Raw genomic sequence first — 23,440 nt, 5'->3', positions numbered from 1 at the left:
CCCCTTTCCTCCTCGTTCCCCAGGCTCAGCTTCACTCCAACACCTCCCCTACCAGTCCTTCTGCACCCGTTTTCACTGCATTTTACAATCAGTCCCTTGTGGGTCCTTCAGGTGAGGTGATGGGCAGTGCAGGAGGTTGGTTTCTTGCTGTCACTTCTTTTTTTCTTGACCTTTTCATAGGATCATAGAATCATAGAATTATAGAATCATAGGGGTTGGAAGGGATCTTTGAAGATCATCAAGTCCAAGCCCCGTGCTGCAGCAGGAACACCTAGGGAAGATCGCATCCAGATGAGTCTTGAAAGTCTCCAGACAAGTTGAGTCCACAACCTCCCTGGACAGCCTATTCCAGTGTTCCATTACCATTTCTTCCTCAGCTCTTTCCTACTCACTCATTCCCTGCTCCAACCTGGCTCATCTACAGGCTACAGTCTCTGCTCCAGTGTGGGTTCCCCAGAGGCACAGTCTGCTCCTCAGCTACCCTCCGTCCAAGAGGCATTCCCAACCCTGTCACCTTCCACATGCCTCCTCCTGTGTCTTTGGAAGAAGACATGTTATATGATGCAAGGTCTAGGGTACTCTCCCGAGAGTGGATGTGGGCCAGAGCAAGGGGTGCCATGCTATGGGTGTCATAGGAATCACTGCTGGTTTCCACACAGAGATGCCAGTGAGAAGGAGTCACAGGCAGACTCCTGATGGATGTGCTTTTCCACACCTGAGACACCTTTTTTAATCTCTAGCTGTGTGCATCCTGGCCTTTCTGCACATGGGGGTGTTCAGAGAGAGTGATCAGGGAATTTTCACCTTGTAAAATATCTCATGCATTTTCTTCCCCCAAAGAAGTCAAAGTTGCCAAGTTTTTGATGCTGGAGTTTTCTAATAGAAAGAGTGTTGGATAGGGAGTCACCACCAGCCAAGGTCTGCTCCCAGCTGGCTTGCTGGATCCAGCATTTCAACTTCAAAATGTTTTTTTTCTGTAAGTACCCCAGACCATGCCTGTTACTGTGTGTTTAGTTTGGAAGCTGTGCAGAGCTTGGTCTGCTCTGCATGTGTGACACTGGGAACGCCATGGATCTGGTCCCTGTCAAAGCCTTGAGGCACAACAGTAACACAAATAATAATACTATTAGTGAAATAACATACATATTTATATGAAAATGCACTGATGAGTGACAACAGTGCTCAGCACACACTCACAGTGATGGGATTTCATTATAGCTGTGGCTATAACTTTATACAGGCTTCATCCTGGCTCAAACCAGGACAATACAGAAAGCGCAGCCGATAAATTAAACTGAAGATGATCTTTGCCAACAGTACTGGCATTCATTGGCCTCACAGAGTGTCACACCAATAGCTTCTCACCAACACACAGCCCCAGAGACACCTGGCATGAGTGAGAAGCAGGTGCAACGAGAGTCAGGACAGGAGTTTTACTCTCCTGTGCATCTGACTTCACCATGTAAGATCTGGAACTATCTGACTTACGTGCTGCCTAAGTGTATATGACAGCTCAGTGGGGCACAGCCCTGCCTCTCCCCTGTTTTCTTCTCCTTTCCTCATCTCCTGTCCTCCTGTTCTCAGTCTGTGCAGCTGTCCAGGCAGAACTAGTAATGCTGTGCTCCAGGCTCCGGGAAAATGCAACACAGTGTATTCTCCCATGGCCTCTGACATTGTGTGCAGACCTATTTCCCACCCATTTAAACCCTTTTGCTCTAGCTGGGTAACCCAGCGCCCGCCCCCCCACCCTACGCCTGGACCTGGGACCTGGGCACCAGTGCAGAGGAAGCTCTGAGGAACACACACCAGCACCCAGCAGTGCTGATGGATCTTCCACGCTGGTGGCAGCGTCTCCCTGAGTCATCAGCACAGAGTGTGCTTCAGGCAGCTCCACATAAACACCGCCTCCAGATAGTGAAGGGAAATATTTTAACTCACCCACATCCCACAAATGTGACTACAGATCTCTTGATGGCAGCAACAGAGCTGTCATCACCCTTGATAAATAGGGTGTGGCTTGTTTTTCCCTTATTTCTTCCCCATAGGCATCTTCCATGTAACATGGGGTACATCAGGTAAATCTGTGCTTTTTTTCCAAGAACTGTGTGTAGATAGTGCAGGAGGCAGACTGCCCACAGACATCTCTGTGGCTTCTCTTGGCTTATAAGGGAGATTCACATAGGTAGGGGAGCAATCGGGACCCAGATGCTCGAGAGGAGATGGCAGAGTAATTCGCTACCGTTGCTTCCCTGTGCTTCAGAAAGACATTAGAAAAGAGAGAAATGCATAACTGAAAGGTGCTGAATAATTTGGGGAAATGGGGTCATGCCCACCCACCCATTTGTAGAGCTTAGAGATCGGTATAAAGATGCAAATGAATACATCTGTTGTGTCATTAAATGCAACTGCAGCAACCTAGATGAAAGAGAAAAGGAGTGAGGGAGAAGTGCTGACTGGTAATCGCACCACAAAGTTGTCTTCTGTGATGAGGATCTGCCAAGTGCAAAGCCTTAGGCTAGTACTCCAAGTCCCGGTTCAGCAACCATTTATTCTCTCCTTGCTCTTCCTCTTTCCTTGCTGCTTCTTGTAGTCTCATAACCTAGCATCAATCAGAGTCCCTTGAGCCCTTCCTACAAGGGCTGTGGAAGCTGATGGACATGGACCCAGTGGTTTAATCCCCTCTTCCACTTCCCTGTGGAGCCTGACTACCTTAGATGGCAGTTTGCAGGGAGGGAAGAGGACAGAGGCACCTGCACCTCTGAGGACCAGCAGCCTCTGTGTTCTGGTTTGGTTTGGTGTTTTTTTTGGCAGCAGGAGAAGGGCCACAGGAGTGGCTCAGGTAAGAAGCTGAGGAGCTTCCCCTGCTCCAAAACCCAGCCAAAGAGTCATCAAAGAGACAATAGATGCACCTCAGCGATTAACATACAAAAGAATCAACATAACACCTGAGCAGGGAAGCATCTGGTGGGTGAAGAGCTGTGCAGGAGGAGGAGGGGGGTGCTGGTGAAGGAGAGCTTTACTGGTGTTTGGTGAGGAAGAAAGGGGAAAAGGCGCCCCAGCAGAAGTTTCCCTGCAACCCATGGCGAGATGGCAGCTGTCCCCCTGCACTCATGGAGGAACGTGGTGGAACATTCCCTGAAGGCACCAGGAGAGGTGAACTTGGCCACTGCACTTGGATTTTGTGGCCAGAGGATTTGCTGCCTGTGAACTCTGATTGCCCAGCTTTGGAGGACCCTGGCGCCAGGGGAGTTTGTTCCCGAAGCAGCCTGTGACTCTGTGGGAAGCCCAGGCTGGAGCAGCTCCGGACCCTGTGGGAAGGAGTCATGAAGGAGAGGTTTGTGGAGGACTCTCTCCTATGGGTGGGACCTCGTAGGAAAGCAGGGAAGGACTGTAAGGAATCCTTCTTCCTGAGGAGGAAGGAGCAGCAAGAACCACCAGCCTGTGAACTGACTCTAAACCCCATCCCCTGTCCCCCTGTGCCGCTGGGGGGAAGGAGGGAGAGAAACCGGGAACAAAGGGATTTGGGCCTGGGAAGAAGGGAGGGGTGGGGTAACATATGCAAGCCCTGCAATGTGTGTTGTCTGTGTCCTGTGTGTGTTTGATTAGTGTGAAATTAAATCATTATTTTTTCCCCAAGTTGAGTCTGTTTTGCCCAGGACCTTAATTGATGAAGAACCCTCCTTGTCCCAACCCAGGAGCTTTGTCCTCCTCATCCCAGAGTGTGTGTGAGGGGGAGTTGAGTGAGCAGCCATGGGGCTGTTCCTTTATTGTGTTGTCTCAAACCACGACACTCTGGGAAGGGTTGTGGGATGAGGTCGAGTGACAAAGCCTGTGTACAGGCTGCCGTGAGTAATGGAACGTGGGAGTGATCCTGACAGCATCCCTGGGCCTGCTGGCTGCCTGGGCACGAGTCAGCTCTGATATCAGGGTCTGAAAAGATACTTCAGAAATGTCACAGCTAGGAAGACCTGTTAGCTGCCACCCAGCCACACTGGCTCAGCAAGCAGAGGGGGCAGAAATTTCCACAAGACAGAGAGGACTCTCCTGACTACCCCTTCCCCTCCCCATCACCCTCCCTTCAAAATCCCTGCCAGGGAGCAGGGGTCCTCCCACCTGCAAGTGCTCCAGACTCCCTCCATCCTGCTGGTATTCCGTGGCCAAGGGCACACCATGGGGACAGGTGGGGGAAGGTTGTTATTTATCAATGCCCCACTCCTGCTCTTGCAGCTTGCTGTGCTCCTTTGTGGCAAGGCTTTTTACAGCCCTGGCATTATAATCCTTCTGCTCCTCCTAAGGGGCTCACACAAGATTACTGCAGTGGGCAGAGGCTCTGAGCCCCTTTCTCCTGGCTTGCTGGGGTTGGAGCTTTTGTCACTAAGTTCAGATCTGGAGTCTGATTTCCCCCGATACCTATGCTTGCCAGTGGGAAGCTGTTTGGACAGGTACATATGCCCTCAAATTGCCTTGTTGTGGACCTTATTTGCTTATTTGCTTTTCCTTTTCAGAGCTATCTAACAACATAAATGAGGAATGCCCCAGCTCCAATAAAATTACTTTTATGTACACATGTTTTCTTTTGGGGCAATTGCAGAGGGAAAAGCACAGATCCATAGAAAATCAGTTAAAAACTACGCACAGCATTGATTCCTGCAGTGCAAGCACTGCTCTAGGAAGCCCTTTAAATTTGGTCAGGTTCCTTGCAGGTCCTTCCTGCCTCCTTCCTGCTCAGTCTGGGCTTTCACGGCTGCAAGGGACATGGTGGTTCCAATCATTGTCCTTTTACATCTCAGAGTGTTTCTTTTCCTGTCTATAAAAAGGCAAATGAAGTAAATACAGAGGGATCTTCAGTTTCCCATATAACTACATTGAACTTCCATTTTCTAGTTAACACTGTTTTTTTTCTGTGCCCTCCTTTTTTCCCCAACGTGGTACATAATCACTGAATCTCACACTACTTTGCTCACTGCTCAGTCTTACTGAATTTTACTGCCTAGTCATCTTCTTTTGTGACTGTGCCATGGTAGCATCTGGGGCCTCTGATAAATTTTACTGAAGGAGCTCCCAATTCTCATTCAAACATATATAAGGATTTAAACAAATCTATATATGTTGTGTGCTCTCTCCTAGTAAATTTTACTCTTGATATTTGGGAAGTTAGCCTTTTCAAAGGGCCAAGTATATATATATCTGTATATATTATTACTTGGCACCACACTCTCTGTGCTCATATTCAGTGTCATCAAATAATGATCACTGGTCCCTGTAGCTACTTCCAGAGGTTGACAGATCCTACTGCAACAGGTTTGAATGAGCAACCAGTGAATATAGCCTTTCATTAACTATTAGCCGGGTAATCTGTTGGTCAGACTTGTGAAAGCCCTTTTGTGGGGGCATGTGTGTGTGTGCAGGTGCAGGGACACTCAAAAATGCAAAAGTAATTTTTTTTTTTTTCTACTATTTTTTACCTGATTTTGCTGTAAATATTGTCCACAAGCTTATGCAGGTGCTTATGATTGCTCTTCACAGTGACATTTCTCCACACTGTTATTAACCAGTCATACACTAATCATGCTGTAAAGCATGTATCATTGAATAGTTCCTCATGCCAATTTGCAGTCCAGGAGCTTATCATTCTTTTAAGATATTTATAATTGTCCTCAATGTTTCTCTTTCTTTATTTATGGCTCCCAGGCTGCTTCCTATCAAACCTGAGCATATCAGTGCAATGTGTTCTTGAATACATTCAGCAAGTCTCAATATTTTTACTTTTTACTGTTTTCCACATCTGTCTATCTCAGCCTGCATCCCTCATTGACTTGAGACCTACACTCCAGAGGCACCTAACAGCTTCCAGAGCAGCATTTCATTCTTCTTTGTCCTTTCTAATGAGAACAACAGTAGACTTCTATCTCAACCTGAATATAATAGTTTCACAGTAGAAAATTATCATCTCTGCACTTCAGAAGCATCCGCGATGTTTCTGGTTGACTGCATAAAAAATCTAGCGTCTTTTCAAACTGGAGTCCTTCCATAATAACTGTATTTTTTATTTCCATATGCTACAGAGATGAGCAGAATTGTTATTAAATCGTTAATTTAGTGGTGCCTGAAAGGCCCCAATAGTCACCCGCTGAAAGGTTCTACTAGTAAATATAAGGATCGGTATCTGTTCTGAAGAATCAAATAGCTGAAAAAAAACACAGTGGCCTCTTTAATGCAGAGCAGCACCCCTATGCATTTACCCACTCTCTTTTTCCTTAAATGTTTGTTACTACACTGTTAAAAATTCAAAGTAATGTGACTGATCCCTGCAGGTTTTGGCAATGACAATAATATCAAATTTCTTCTCATCAATGGGAATTGCCATTTCCAGCTTGCTTGTTTCCCTGATGTCTAGGACTGCTGTATAAGTAACAGGAAAATCTCTTTTCTTCACAACTTCAGCGCAGCAGCTCAATTTGTTTGCAGCACGCCGAGCTTGAGTTTGTATTGCATTTGCCTTTTTAGCACCTTCCCTTTGTGTCATTAGTCAAGCGACTGCCTGGCTGCTCCAGCTTGTTCCTGACAGAACAGAGTAGTTTGGAGATGGAGGCCATTCTGCTCATATGTGGTCGCATATATATATAAAAGATTGAAGGCAGCATTATGAAACCCTCAGCAACTTGACTACACACTGCAGCCACTTATTTTCCACTGACACCAGAATACTCCTTTTTCCTAATCACCAGCTGGTGAGAAGCATCCAGTGACAGTTCCAGCAGATCGCAGGAGAAATTGCTGCCTTGACACACCAGACTTTATTAGCATGAGGACAACTGCATCAACCCTGCTGCTACTGGTCCTTGAAGGCACTTATTTCTGTTTTGTGGTTCATTCCTCAGTAGCCAGTGGGAGGTGGGAGAACACAAACCTCTGAGGAATCAGGATCACAACAGAGGATCTGCTGAATCAGGTATCATCTGGGAATTTCTTCCTCAGGAGTAAAACCTTGTGTGCCAAGGAATCATGCAGGCACTCCTCCTCCATCACACTCACAGCCACTGTGCTGATCTGGCTCTTTGTCTCCTGTCACGTTGACACAGCGCTGGGACAAACCAGCAGCATGGGAACTTCTGCCGCCTAGTCTGGTCAGCCAAGAAAGTTTCTATCTTCTTTACAGGAGACTGACATAAACTGAAATTTGGTGATCACAGGGAAGCAAAAAAGGAGTTCTGTTGGTAGCCCTGGACTGGAAGTGAGTGATTACCAAGCAGAGACCAATTCAATAAAGCCTTGATTTAAGAAAGTACTTTAATATGTAGTTTCCTCTAATCACATCTCTAAGACGTTTCTTCTCTGTCAAGGGATGTAAATACAGGCAGTTCCAGCATGTGCTGAGGTACTTGGAAGTAGAGGCCTCAACCGTGTAAAAAAAATGGTTGCCCTACTGTAGAGGAAAATGATGACATAAAGCATTTCTCCAGGGCTGCCTGGCACTAATGACTATAATACAGTGAGTTGAACAAACTTATGTGGCAGCAGTGACTGTGAAGAAGGACTTTTAACTTGCCTACACTAAGTACTTTGCTAGGAGCTGCGTGTTTCAGTCAGCGTGATGAAGAGGGCATAGGAGTCATATGAAGGCCAATGCATGGAGGTGGTGAAGGAGGTGGATCTGGATGGGACAGGATGCAGGACACAGCTGTAGGAAAGCATCTCGGGCAGCAGTGCAGTGATAGGGTGAAGCACACACTTAATTCCTAAAGCTTGCAGCAAAAAGCTTGGCTGCAAGAGGAAGGATCTGTCAAATCAGGACTTGGAATACAGAAGTAATACAGATAAAGATGTGCGCATGAGTGCTCGCCTCCCCCAAGAAATGTACACAGGGATAATGGCTGGGGGGTGCTGGCAATGGGCCCACAACTTGTCATGATCCGTAGCAATACAGGTTCAAGCTATACAGGAGTGTAAGTAGGTGTGCTGGTTTGGCGGGTTGGTTGTTTTCTTTTGTAGTGGGGGAGGGGCCCCACAGGTGGCTCCTATAAGAAGCTGAGAAGCTCCCCCAGCTCCAAACCCAGCCAAGGGGCCACCAGAGAGACAATAGATGCACCTCTGCGATTAACATACAAATGAACTGAGATGAGATCTGAGCAGCAAGCAGTTGGTAGAAGAGCTGAGCTGTAAAGGCAGAGTGGTGCCCGTGGTCGGTGAAGAACAAGGGGAAGAAGGTGCCCAAGCAGAAGTTTCCCTGGAATTTATGGCGAGATGGCAGCTGTCCCCCTGCATTCATGGAGGAACGTGGCAGAACATTCCCTGAAGGTGCCAGGAGGGGCACCTTAATCAGTGAGTGAACCCCTAACACTGCGTACACCTGAGTCGTTCTCTTGTACTAGCAGACAGGGACATAAGAAGCAGCAGAGTTACAGGAAACAGTGCTTACAGAGCTGATGGAGGGCTGAATGCAGAAACTTTCTTGCTTTGTGTCTCTGCATCCATCTCTGTATGGTGTTCCAGTGCCTGTAGGACTGCTCCTGCAATCAGACTCAGTGCTATTCACCAGACTGAGCCTTGCTTCCAATTATATTTATAGGCCTATTAGTAAAACTAGTGATCTATTCATAGACAAGCCATGAACACAAGAAGAGAGTCAAATGCAGCCAGTTAATTGCCAGCAAGAAGTAAACTGTGCCATCAGCAAAATTTTGTATCTCTGTTGTTCTCCTCTTTCTCTCAGATCGTTAATAAACATATTGAACATCCCTGGTCCTGATGCTGATCCCTGGAGCATCTTGCTATTAACCTCCTTTCATACAGAGAATTGGACGCTTATTCCTTTCCTTTGTTTCTCACCTCTTATCTAGGTTTTAATCCATGTCAGGACTTTGCCTCCCACCCTACGGGTAACAAATTTCTTTAATAGCCTCTTGTGAAAGACTTTATCAAAAGGCTTTTGAAAAGTTTAAATAAATTATATCCCCCCACACACCCCTTCTCCTCAGTCCAGTATTTCATTAACTCTTCCCCCGAATCCTAATAGGCTAGAGAAGCACAAGTCACACATACTAAAACTGGTGAAGTCTTTCTCTATCACATTAGACTCATCTAGAAGCTTTCTAACTCTATCTTTAATGATTTTTTCAGTGTTTTCTCCTTGTTCCAAGGAAAGGTGCTCCATTTTATAATTGTATCATATTTGGCTTCTTTGGAAAACAGTTACAATAATTGCCCCCCTCCCAGCCCCTCAGTTCTACAGACATTTGTACAAAAAGCTGTTTGAATGAGCCACTGCCTGCTTTGGTTAATAGCTCAGCTACTCTGATCTCTGGTTCCTTGGGCATTTGTAGATTCTTATCATCCACCTGGAAGTTCACATCTGTATTTGCTGCACCATCTTCTCATCTCTGACACTTCTCAGCCTGGGACTTTCACAAACATCCAGTCCAAGAGTTACTCTCTCCTCTCAGTGAATGGCACACACAGCCCTCCGCTCTGTGCAGGATTTGAATAAAAGCCTGGAAGACACCACAACTGTCTCTGATCCAGGGGAAGGAAGAGGACCTGAAAGCGTAGCTGTGCATCCTGAGCGTGCTTGTGTGTCACCAAACCAAGACCTCTCTGCTCTTCCCTCCTCAGAGTCTGCTACTCATCTGGCACCTCCCAGATGCTGTGTCCCCTACTGCAGAAGGCTATCCTCCTATGCCTGGGCTGCTTTGGACTGGAAGCTGCATATTGCTTCTGGTGCAGATGGATGAGCTGCTGCACATCAGCTGGTGCAAGGCAAAGTGTGCCTGTGGGAGGCATTGGGCTCCCTGTTCTTATCCTTGTTCATTTTGTTTCTATGCAAGTTATCTCTTAACAAGCTGCTTCCACAACACTAAAATGACTAAAAGTTGATACATCTGCAAAGTAGGCAACATAGCCTCCTCATGGGCTATGCATGGCTCTCTAACCATAGAGGTTCTAGTCTAACTGTGTCATTTTCATCTACTTCATGGGAAGAAACCATCACCATAATCAGAAGCTGGAGTTGCAGAGGAGACTGAAGAGCTTTGTGGGAGGATTCTTCTCATGTCCCCACTCTTATAAGCTGTAGTGCTGTCAGTCTGAGGAGGCTGTTTTACTTGAATTGCAGAGGAAACTTTTTATGCATCCTGAATGCCACCCTGGGGGGAGCCAGCTGATGGCTCACCATGCATGCAACCTGTGCATTGTTATGAAGGCTGCCTCTGCGGGGTGGCTCCTGTGCTGTGGGAGGGATGGCTCCCTACCTCGAGCTCTCCTTTGTAACTAGCCCTTGTCTTCTTACTCAGCAGAACTGCTCCATTTTGCTCCCAGGGGGAAGTCAGATGCCCACAGAGTTTGGGCATGGATTTGCTGGGGTATGATTTGTTCAGCAAAGCTCCTTATACTCTCCTTAATCTCCATTTTATATCTCCCCTGCTGCATTTTACAGTCTCTTATATTACTATAATTTGGGCTGGATTTCCATATTTTAGAAAATGCATCACTAAATGACTATATCTTTCCCTTTATCCACGGTGTTACTTCTCAGCATTACTTCCCACCTGTGGGGAGAATGTATATGCATCATATGGAAGCATGCTATGGCTATAGTAAATGACCTCATATCATCTGGCTGTTCCCTACTCTCCTATGTGTGTTGAGTATAAATTGGCTTTAGAAACACAACTACAGTGCTTGTTCCTGCAAGCCCTGAGGCCACTCTCAAACCAGACTAGCCTGTTGTACCTACAGGGGTCTCTTGCACATCCTCTAATGAGGCTGGAGAGAGGCCTCCAGGCCTTGGGTGCTTGAGCCCATCCATCACCACGCTGCCAGGCTTTCTTACACCACTATCCCATGGGATCTGTGTGAAGGACAAACGACGTGGGCAGTTCTTGCAAATTCCCTGCAGGCTGTTTTTCCACTGCTATTGGATTCCCAAGATTCAGGACTCAGAACCTGTGCTGCTCCTGGTTTGTTTTTTTTTACACCTTGAAGTTTCACGTATTTCCTGTTCCACATGAGTCATTAGGAAGAGTTATTGACAAACAGGAGCTGTTCAAAGGAGAGCAACTCAAATGATCAAGGGAGTGGAGGAATTGATTTAGAAAGAAAGATTAAAAGCATAAAGTCTGGAGAGATTACTTAACAGCAACTACTGTGAGCATGATAACCTACACATACTTAAAAAGTATTTCAGAAACAGGAAAACACTAGTAGCATGATACATGGGGAGACAAGTGGAAACAGGCAGAAACTGAGAGTAACTTGAGTTTTCCCTTTGAGATTACCTTTCAGACAATAGGAAAGGAAATGTTCACTGTCACTACCCCAACTTGATGGCAGCATGTAAGAAATCTAATTGCTCTCGATTTTTTAAACCATAGGATAAAAAACACTAGTAAATGCAACATAAGGTGAGATGTCCAGAAATGGCACTGGTTCAGGGAACGGTGTAGACATCCTGATGAAGAGGGAGCTTTGGGAGAAACTGTGGGCAAAGTTGCTCTCTTTCCAGAGCACCACACAACCCATGTGAGCCCATTTTAGACAGAAGAGCTTGCAACATACCTCCCTGGGAGTCTGCTCTTCTCAATTTTCAAGTGGAACAGCTTGTGCATGAGGCTGAAACTTCTACAGTCAGGTCTATGTACATGGCTGAGGTTCCTGCAATCCCCACTCACCATCTGGTCCATGAGCTCTGATGTGCTACAGTCATTTGTTAGTTTTAAACTTGACCACAGCGCATGCCAGACCATGCAGCTGAGCAAGCCTGACCAGATGCTTATCAAGTGTAAATCGGTGCAAATATCTATTTATATCAGCTGAGACTGTACACCACGCTTTATCATGAACCATGTGTCCATTGTACATTCATAGACTCAGAGAGTTGAAGGCTAAAGGGACTACTAGATTTTCTGTTTTGACCTTCCAGGTTTCACAGGCCATTAATTTTCACTCAGCTACCCCTGAATCAACCCAATAATTTGCCTTTGACTAAAACATAGTATGTGTTTAGCTAACAAGTGCATCTTTGAATGGGGTCTGTTGGTGATCTCAAAACATTCAAACACAGCATACAGTTTCCATTAGAAGCTTCCCTGCTCCATTAGATGTTATCTGCTGTTGAGGTCACAGTTTCTTCATGATGAAGCCACAGTGTCCAGTAACTTGGAAAAACTTTCATGTTCTGTCAGAATTTTCAGGTAAAAATATTTTGTGCTCTGTATGTTGAAAATGGTTTATTGTCAGTCACATGGAGTGTTTTGTATTTTCCATGAAAATCTTTGTATGTTGAAAGCATAAGTATATTCCTTGACTTATCTAAGATTGACTAATCAATCAACCAGTTGGCCTGATCAGTCATAGTTTCCCACTTATCTGAATATTTGAACATGTCCCTGTGGTATCAGCAGCACCAGCAAGGTCCTTAATGGTTTTATACTGTGGCATGCTTGTCTTTGGGAAAGTAGTTTCTCTGTTCACACTTTTCCTTGAATTTCTTCTTGTGGTTGTTGCGGGAGACAGTGTACTGTGGTAGATGGACCTGTGGTCTGAACCAGCACAGCTGCTCTTGTAATCAAAACTATGCTTAAGAAGGGATGTAGAAGGGTTTTGCTTGCTATCAGTTTTCTCCTTTCACCTACTAGGGGTTTCAGGGTACAAACATGAAACTGTATTTTGAATTTCACTCTTCAATGGAAATGTTGTGGGTTTTTTTTTTTAAATTGAGACAGTGAAAAGACCTGTAATAACACATTAAAAATGCACTTTCTGCAAATAGTATGCAACACTGACTTAAAATTTGCCATGTCTACAAACATCTCTGCCAGTAAACTGATTTGTGAGAATCTTCATGGAAACACAGCAAAAAAGTTGAGTGAACTCAGCAGAAAGGAATTAATTAAAATTTCAAAAGAAGATTTGTTGGTCATTTCTCTGGACCTGCTAAGAGATTTAAGGCATCTTAGGAGAGAGCTGGTTTGGGGGTATGGTTTCACAACCCCAGCAAGTTTGTGCAAAGGTATCTTTGCTTGCATGACAGGGTAGCTTGGGAATCTCTTCTGGTCCTCATAGGAATCCCTTGGGTGTCTTAGAGGCCAGAGACCACATCACACTTTTGACCACAACAGCTTTCCTGTTTGTTTAGGCACTTCCAGAGGCACACTGTCTGAGTTTGATTCAAGTATTAAAAAATACAAACAAAACCAGCAAGCCTTCTGTCTTTTTCCCTCCTCTGTCCAGTAGAGAAAAGAAACTGATTAGTTTATAGGGTGATTTTATTTTTTTTTAAGTCTTCTGTGCATGCTAATGAGTGGATGCGTGGATGTGTTGTGTGTTCTGTTTTTCAGCGTACACAGACCTCATCCTCGGAGTCCACAGTCAGCTGTCCCTGCATGGCATAGTAACCCTGAGGTTATGCTGAAAGGTGAATTTCTTCAGCAGCTCAGACAAAACCCACGGCAGGCACAGAGTACTGGGGCAGAGACCTTGAAGGTGACTCTGTCTTTGCTGGTGGCCAGTACAAACGGGGGAGCAGCAGGGTGATGTTCTCACAGTAATCAGTGTTGCTAGGGAGACCAGAGGCTGTGTTTTGTCAACTGGAGCTTTTCCAGGATGCCTGGCTTCTTCACTAGATATTAGCTGCCATAATCAGTCACAAATGCCTGGATCACTGTGCTATAAGACCTGTGTCTGATAGGATAGGACACCATCTTCTGGCAGGTTGCAACTGAAAGTGGAAGTGTTTTAATAATGTGGTTATCTGGGAGTTACATAGCAGTAAGGCATCCAAAGGGACTTCAAAGCTGCAGGAAGACTTAACAGTTCGGGGCTGATGCCCTCAGTGGCAGGTGGTGCTATGGAAATACATAAGTGCTTTGAAGTGGTTTACTTCTTTTTGTAAGCATCAATTTGGTTGCCACTTTCCTGCTTTCTCCTGCCACAGCTCTTTCTTCAAAGGCTCCTTTAATGGAGGCACAGTGAGCAGTATCTCATAACAAAATATACAATTTCCCTCCTATAGAGGCATTTCCCTACGAATACCTGTTCTTACAGTATAGCCTCAAACAAGTCTGAAACCTATCTGTACTACTTAGAATTGCTTAACTAATCAAGGATCTCTGTTTCCCTGAAATTAAGCCTTTTCTCAAAATGAGTGCTCTTTGATTAAAAAAAAAAAAAAAAAAAAAAAAGGATTTTTCCCAACAGTGTAATTTACTTCCCAAACAACTAACAGAAAACCTGAAACACATTAACTGCAAAATGAAATTCCATATAAAAACATGTATCTAAGGCTGAAAGGGAAGATTAATAGAATTCAGGTAAACAAAAATAATCACGTAAAAATCTCTTTCCAGAATGATACGCTTCTCTAAAAAAACCTTCCAAACCCATCAGTCACCAAAAGCATAGGAAATTCGAAGTGAGTGTGAAGATATGAGAAGCTCTAATAATGGTAAATACAGAATTGCACAGTGAAGCAACCTTAAGTCTGACTTCAGCAATGATTTGAGAAAAATCAGACATTCTGAGACTAACCTTGTCCATCCATTACCCACAGTGTCATCAGATCAATGGCCACAAAACAAGAATGCTTTATTCTCCATCGCTCTGAGGTTGTGCTGACTCTGGCCCTTCTTTACGGCCATGCACTCTCTACAGAAAAACACATATTTCACAAAATCCTCACCAGACAAATAGCACATTGAAGTCATCACTCTGCACTTGTCAATCTGATTCTATTTACCCCAATTAAGAAAAAGGACTGCAAAATACAGGGCTAGGAGAAATTAATCTCCTCAGTTCCATTCCCTACCTACACTTGACATGCAAAGAAGCTCTTCATCAAAAAAATATTTGGGAAGTGCTGAGCAGGGCGGTGACTCTCACTGCCTAGCACTTCTCCAGTACAGGGAGCTGTGTGCCAGAGATACCCACTCAGGCTCCCCATAATGAGAAAATCCTACTTGCCTGGTCCTTCGTCAGCTCTAACAGTCCCTATGCTGTGGAACAGGTGTTGTCCCTAATGCTTCCTACCAGCCTAGGGAACCCTTGCCCTGGGGAACCCGTGCCCAGTGTTGCTCTGTGTTCTGCAGTTGCTGGCTGAGCTTTGCAGTGGAGAGGGTGTTTAAAGAGGGCACTGGTGCTGCTTTGAAACTTCCCTCTCTTACTAGCTTGCTCTGAAGAATACACGGGTACCAGGACAGTAGTACTTCTATACTTTTGTAGTGTCTGGACCTAACTTTCTGCTATGCATCACTTATATCGATATTTTTAAGGCCCTGCAATAACTACAGCTGCTCTCTCTCATTTGCAGGCACTGCAGCAGGGGGAAACAGGGGCGTGAATGGCCAGAAGCTGGGAACATGAGCTTTGAGACATCCAGAGGATGCGCTGGCACCAGAGTGCTGTGTAGTGATGTTGAGCACAATGGAGAGTTCACTGCTACAGACCTGAGCCAGCTCTGCTGACTGCTAGAAACTGACAACCAAGTCCAATATTGGACTTGACACATAAGACTATGGCTGGATCCAAAAGACACAATGGATTTCTACTTGGAGATCTCAAGCAAAACAGTGCCAGAGTATCACAGAATCATAGAAGCACAGAATGGTTTGGGTTAGAAGGGAGCTTAAAGATCATCTAGTTCCAACCCCCCTGCCATGGGGAGGGACACCTTCCACTAGACCAGGCTGCTTCAAGCCCCAGCAACCTGGCCTTGAACACTTCCAGGGAAGGGGCATCCACAGCTTCTGTTGGTTTAAACAAATCTTGGCCAAAGAAAAGTTGCAACACACCTCAAATATAAAAGCACTAGACTGTGCTTTGCTGTGAACAACACTTCATACTAGAAAATGTTTTTCTAATATCACTGCTTCTCTGATTGAGTCTGGTGGTGGTACCGGTTGTTTTCTTCACAGTACACAGGGAGGGGGGCCATCAAAATCTAGCCAACTTTTCCCTCTTGTCTCGAGAATCTCCATAACCTTGGTGTGAATTTATAGCCTGTCATTGCCTTTTGAGATGCCGTATTTCCAAGAGAATAAGAGGGACGGAGACACTTTGTTTCTGAAAATGATGCCACTCTTAGCACTGTTACAGCGTTGTGGACAGTGTATATAATTCAAGGTAGCGAGAAGACTGGGATGAAGGAACACCTTGTGGCAAGCACAAATGTCCTTGGGGCAAAGAAAAAAAACAAACAGACCAACCCCCAACACCTTCTGCTAATTAATATAATAGAATCCATTCCAAGAGGAAGAAAGTTCTGAATTGTTTTTTGATTATTTCCCATGGATAAATCTTCTCTGACAGGAAAGATTCAGCAGTACCCAGTGTAGGACAACTATTTCTAAGTGTAGGGATTAACTGTAAGCATGTAAGCATGAGGGTGACATCCTAGCTGGGAGATTTATGCAGAAACTACCACCACGCCTGAATTTTTGAGCCCCTTCGTTTTGGCTGACCCTAATGATTTGGTATCACCTGGTGGATTTTGCTAGTCCCACCTTCTCTTGCTCAGAAAATGAAGTCCAAAAGACCCTGCAAACACCTCTGCCTCTGCTTTTGCTATTCTTCTGGCTATAAGTTATTGTTGTTGTTATTATTATTATTACCATTCTTGAAATAGAAGCCCCTTGCAAGCTCCTGGACTAGAACTCCACTGAACAAACACAAAAGAAAAGTACAAGCCTCTTGACCTGTAAAGTTTAGGAATTATTTGCTGACATCGCTTGGACACATGACTCATGGCAAAGTGTCCTAGCCCTCATAGCCACTGAAGCTGGATTGCACCTCTGAGATCCACTGCCTTATGCCTGCAAATTGCATTGCCATGTAGGCAGTGTCTGGTTCTGTGGGTTCGTGTGTGTGTGTGGTGGTGATGTGCCTCCTAACCTCCCAACCCCTTCAGGTAGCATCAGTGGTGATGGTGGCACACGCTGATGGCAGTGTGCCACGCTGTGTCAGGTGCCAGAAGAGTCTTCAGCCACTAGCCAAACTCACTTATTTGTTTTTGTCCTACTAGGAAAAGGCTGAGGGCCATATGAAGACATCTGGGTTGTGTTGTGAAGAATTCGGATATGTTGAACACTGCTGGTCCAGGCAGTTAAGCAAGATGTCTTGATTGTATCTAGGTTCTGAACCACAGGGTACATGTTGCTTCCCATGCTCCTTGTCCAGGAGCTCTGAACTAATTCTTCATTTGTGTGTCCATGGGATTTATGGCCACGTCACAGGTCCCTGCTCTATGACAGGCCAGATGAGCTCTGCCTCCATAGTGTGATGATGCCATCAATTGTGTCTTACCTTTTTGGTTTTTTTCATTTTTTTTTTTCCATGTGTCCCACTCATGGTACAGCATACAGGGTGTGATTAGGTGATCAGACCTGCAGTGAAGAGTGAAAATGGATGAAAAAGAAATAACTAAATCAAAACAAAAAATCATAACATGATGAGAAATATCTAATGGAAAAATAACATTAATCAGTGAGGGTAGTGATATGATTTGAGGAGTCCCAAGATAATTTTATTATATCAACATGAGGACCTAGAGAGAGGGTGTTTGGGACCTTGAGGGATCCAAGAGGCAGAACAGAGGGGGATCAACATTCCCTCCCATTTCTCTCCATCCTATAAAAGCCAGGAGGACCAGAAGCCCTTCCTCTTTCTGCTCCATTCTTCCTTGCTGGTTCCTGTACTTGGAGGGAGGCCCGTGCCCTCTTTGATCAGCTTGCAATGTGCTCAGCAGGATTTGAATTCATTGGTTGTTGGGAAGAGCTGTGGACCCTTTCCCCAAGTCAGCCCTTCCACAAGGGACTTTTGGACACATATTTGTGATCATCAAGATCCGGTTTTGTATATATTTCTATATTTGTTTCTCATCTCATGTGTTATGATCCCTTCCCTGTTCCAGTAAACATGTTCCAGTTTTAACTTGAAGACTCTCTTCCTTATTCCTCTTTTCCCCTGAGAGGGTAGGGGGGAGTAACAAAGAGCAATTCTGCTCTTTAGTGTTTACTTCACCCTGACCACTAAACCAGGACAGTTAGGAATAATATTTAGTTCCTCTCATAATTTTCTGAAGTGTTCTCAACCATCGTCATGCTGATATTACTTTACCTTAGATTTGAGTTACCAGCTAAATGCAGCTTTGAAATAAGATGGTTTTCCAAGAATCTGAATGCTGATATAAATGGTCAAATTGCTATGACTCTCCTTTAGAGTCCTGGCAAACAACTACAGGTCAGTTATGATTCTATTACCATCATTAATTATGGTTTTATTTACTGTAGCAAGATTATTGTGGCTTTTGACCCCAAGGTTTTAGGATTTTTGTTCCTCTCTCTTCTTTAAAAACAAACAAACAAAATTATTTTTAATTTTCCTTCCAAAGAGATGCAAGCCTTCCACAGATATTTCTAACCCACCAGTCTGGGGCTTAGTTTTAGACACTTTTAACTGAACCCTTAAAAATAGCACCTGGACTGTTTGAAGAAAGCTACTGGAGTAATACCTGAAAGAACTCCAAAAACAGTCCCCCTTGCCCAAATATGAACAGGAAAATCTCTGTTTTATGTTGTGCTCAGTGCAGTGGGAAGCTAATTCCAGCCTAGGTTTTGAGGTGTTATCACTAAGACAGTAATGCACAAAAGAGTAAAAATGACACGAGGGAAAAGAAGCAGATACAAGTGAACAAGGGGAGCACAAAGCAACAGCAAGATGATTAATTAACAAAAAGCTGAATAAGCAAGCAGTTCATCTCCTCTTCCAGTCTATTGGAAAATGACATAATCAGTGGTGGTTGATTTTTTTGTAGGGTACTCTACTGTAAAGTAGGAAGGTCATCCTTCCTTCACACTGGCAGTTGACCAGTGACTTGTATTTAAATAGAGAACAAACACACAGCAAGACGCATAATCCTATTTTAACAGATGAATGTATGGGTCTAAATCCATCTGCCTAAAAAATAATCAAGCCTGAACGAAACAGACCTGAGAAGGGTTTGCTGCCTGCATGAAAAATATTTGCATCCATGTCTGCTAGCTATGCAATGCCACAACTTTTTTGCAGTATCATAATAGTCAAGCTGTAATTTCTATGCAGGTGGTACCGGATAGGCCTTTGGGGTAGCTTTTCACATGCCCTTAAGTGAGCAGAACCCCTTGTTAATTGTAGGTGTGGTATGACTTGTTCCCACTCTGCTACAAGCAGCAGGAGCACGTGCAGCCTGCAGGGAAGACATCAAGGCTTATCTCCATTGAGCGCTCTGTCTAGAGGGTGAAGCAAAAGCAACTCACCTGGCAGCCCTCAGGACCTCAAAAGGCCTGGCAGGGGCAGTTGGTTGGGTTTGCTAGATATTGGTGTCTGTAGGAAGGGCTGTGTTGGCTGAAAGGATGAGTAGGGGGGTGAGCTGGTTAGTGTGCTGATGCCTCCTGCCCTTTGACAGTTAGAGATAGCAGAGTGTTTGGTTGTTATGTTAAGGAGGTGGAAAGAGCCAGCCTGTCTTTCCTGAGCTGCCGTCAGCTACAGAAATGTGAAGGGTCTGGCTTGCAGCAGCTGTGTCAAATGCTTTCAGAAATGCTTACAGGCTAAATTCTAAAACTGAGGCAGGGGAAAAAAAAGAAAAAGAAAAAGAAAAAGAAAAAGAAAAAGAAAAAGAAAAAGAAAAAGAAAAAGAAAAGAGAAAGACATAAAAACCTAGATCTTAGGTGCCCGGCTTGTGGAGGGTAAGCAAAGGGCAAGCAAGGCATTTCAGCTCTCAGCGCCCTGTGTGGAATAAATAATGTGTTTCCAAAGAATAGCAACTTGCAACTTTCTGCCAGTCTCCCCAGAGAAAAAAGACAATCACCTCCCAAAGGTAAAGAGTGTGGGCTGGGAAACTCCTCTTGTTGTTCCGTGTGAAGAAATTGCAAGCCTGGTACGAAAAGTGACAGCCTGCTCCCCCTGCCCACAGTGGGGATGTATGTGTGCTCATGCAAGCACAGTAAAGATCATGAAGTTCTCAGCCCCTGAGGTTATGGGGATATCCCCTATGTAGGTTGGAAGGAAGGGATTTTTAGTGCATCGCACACATGCAGTCTGTAACTACTGTTACAGCCCTGTGGGAGAGGAATGGAGGATAGACCCTGCAGACCATTGCTGTAGCCTGAGCTACATGTATTGATTGAGGAAGCAGGTTCCTTCCATTTATTCTGAGAGGCTGGTTTAGCCTGAGCTGGGACTCAGAGACTGTGTCTTTCTTTCTCTGGTGATGATTTATGACTTCAATCCAATTTATGGCCATTTACAAGAATGCTGAACTGGCTGTAAATCAGTAAAAGACCATAAAATACTCATGAGAACTGCTGAAATCCATCTGGGTAAGCTTCCTTCCCTCCCAAGAGCAGCCAGCTGAGGGCAGGAAGATGTAGCCCTCCCATCAAGCCCACTAGCAGTGACAGGGGATGGGGGTGAGATATAGTGCTCAGCTGGAGGAAAAGGTGAAGGCGTCTTGCTTTCTGAGAGCATATAGGAGTCAGGTGAACCATTGCCCAAGAAGCAGAATAATGATAGCAGCAGCTCTGTAGAGTTTCCTCAGAAGAGCTTCACCTAAGAGCAGAGCTTAGATGAAATCTATGGTTTCAGCCACTCAAGGGGAAAGAGTGAGTGAAGTCACCTTCAGTGATCTACGATTGTCTTTCAGTGGGCCAATGTTTTATTAAGTCACTTATTTTTGTGGGCAGTTTGAGGGGAACACAGGCATAAACTTCCTGGCTATTTTTATTCTTACCAGCTACTCCAAGGGTATACTTATGTGGCATGTTGGTTTGGTCATCACAAGTTAGATTCACAGTCCCCAGGTATTTTGTAAGTGAAGTATTTTCCTGCCTATCTTACCTGAAGTTCTTATCTTGCTCCTCAGCAAGGAGATCAGATCATGCTCAGAGTGTAAGGAAGCCCTCCAAGCAAGGAGCCAGATTGTGCCAAATTGTGTGCTTGCCCCAGCAGCAAGGGAGGCTGCAGCATGCTGCAAAGCCACTGGGATATATCTGCTGGTCCTATCTTTGCCTTGTTTGCAGTGCACATTTCCCCTCTCTACCCTAAAAATGCCTTAATTGTCAGGCAGCAGGCAGAATTCAATGGGAATGTTTGCAAGTCTTCTTCCCTTTTGCCATACTGTAAACTGATGATCAGGTGACAGTGGAACAACAGGCTAGAAAGCACTGCAGGTGTCAGCAGGTCTTGTTCTACTCTTGTGCTCTCCAGCAGCAATGGGACTGTAGAACAGGATGAGTAGAAAATAACTGAGGGATTCAGAAGTATTCCCCAAACTCACTCTGCAGCAGAGCACTCCCAGTGCATGGTGGTGATCAGTTCTGTAAAAAATTATCAAAAGCCAGAAACTGCAGCATGCCAGAGGACACTAAACACTCCCCAGACTTCTCTGCTCTTAACCACAAAAAAAGTAAAGCTACTGTTTAATCCTCCTCCTCTCCAGTGCGGATACCAGGTTCTTGGGTGGAAGGGGAGCTGTGATGATGATCTGCTTTTCTTTTGTCCTGCATCTTCGTGAAAGGACTAAGCTCACTCAGGTACCTAGGCAGTGAGATCCAAAAGGAGTAAAATCTTGCTCCTCCTGAGCAGTGGGGTTTAAGCCATTGGGTTCACCTACTGAATGTCTGAGAAGTCTCAGTGTGGTAGCCAGCTGAGATAGGTTGATTTCCTTCAGTTTCTGTAACACCAGGAGATGACAGAGAGGGTAAGGGTGTCTAAAATACTCTCCTCACTCAAACATGGAGGAGGAATACAGAAAGCCCTCAAAAAATGCATATGGAGGATAATCCTGTAAAATTGTCACCCACGCTCATGGACTTTCTCATGACATGGTCACTATGTGATGGGGAGCCCCACATTAGGGGACTGTATGACAGAGGATGCTGGGTAGGAAAGGCTAAGGAAGACCATGTGTTCATCAGCCTCAGTGCTCTGCATGACACAGTGCTATGGGATAGGTCTGTGATAATTTATTCCTCAAGTCCTGGGTGCTGTATTTGGACTGCAGCTCAGAATAATCTAGGCTTGATTTAAAGACATCCTCCAAACCTTGGCATGCTGTCCCAGAAGGTAATTACCCTTGCTATTAAACATTGCCAGCCCAAACCTGCCCAGCTGCAGATACGTGGCTGTCTTGCACAACCTGTGTGTGCCAAAGCAGCGTGGTGCTTCACCTCTGAGCCCATGATTCTGACTGGCCTGGCTCAGGAAACCGCTCACCCCTGGGATGCTGCTGCAGTTTGCCAAGAGCAATGAACCCTGGCCAGAACTGTATCTCTTTTCTTTCTTGTAGGCAATGCCTTGGGGAGAGATAAGCGATTGTGCTGTCTACGCACCGCCTGTGACCCTGTAGCACCCTGAGAATGAAATCCAGGCTCCGCTCTACTTCACATTCAAAACAGTAGCAGAAAATAACTTCCACTTTCTTCATTTCTGTGGGCTTGGATTCATGGGTAATGATTACAAGAAATTCCTGTGGCTGAGTGGTGAGTAAGCTAGCAAGGCTGAAGGATGTTTCACTTATCTCTCTGGTCAGCACAGGCTTAAAAGCAGTGCTGATCACCTGGCTGCTTGGACAGGGCTATATCCACGCCAGCAGAAGTCTTGCTGAGAGGGAAGGAAGGAGGGAGGGAACATAACTTGCAATAAGCTGCTGAAAAGCTGGAAGAAACCTACACTTCCATGTTAAATGAGCTATCTTTTGCCCATCTAGTGTAGGATGCATGCTCTGGGTTGGTACCCACTATTCTGCACATCTCTCAGCTGCTGTTGGATGCAGGAATTCTGGGAAAGGAGAGACAAATTAGGTCAGCAGATTCTTCGCTGCTGTGCTATTGACTGGGCTCCTTCCAGGGTGTCACCTGAAGCCCAGAATCCATTATCTCCATAATCTTTCACCTACTTGGCAAATAAGCAGTCTCCTCCTATGATTACTTTTTTTCCTGAGAATTTCCTCTCAAGGAATCCCTTAGAGACAAGCCAGCAAAGTCCCATGCCAAAGGCTCCCAGGGTTGCAAGTTTCCCTCACAATGACAGGTATTTTCCTTGTTTTCATTACAAGATAAGAATAATCTCAGACCTTAATGCTCACTGCATGTGCCCTTAATGCACTGTGGGGCATTCAGCTTAGGATCAGGATCATAGAATCATAGAATCATAGAATCTTAGGGGTTGGAAGGGACCTCGAAAGATCATCTAGTCCAACCCGCCCTGCTAGAGCAGGGTCACCTAGAGCACATCACACAAGAACGCATCCAGGTGGGTTTTGAATGTCTCCAGTGAAGGAGACTCCACAACCTCTCTGGGCAGCCTGTTCCAGTGCTCTGTCACTCTCACAGGAAAAGAATTTTTTCGTATATTCACCTTGAACCTCCTATGCTCCAATTTCCACCCATTACCCCTTGTCCTATCACTGGTCATC

The sequence above is a fragment of the Apus apus genome, chromosome 1, assembly GCF_020740795.1.
Source record: "Apus apus isolate bApuApu2 chromosome 1, bApuApu2.pri.cur, whole genome shotgun sequence".
NCBI classification, from domain to species: Eukaryota; Metazoa; Chordata; class Aves; order Apodiformes; family Apodidae; genus Apus; species Apus apus.
Note: the sequence above shows the minus strand (reverse complement) of the source record.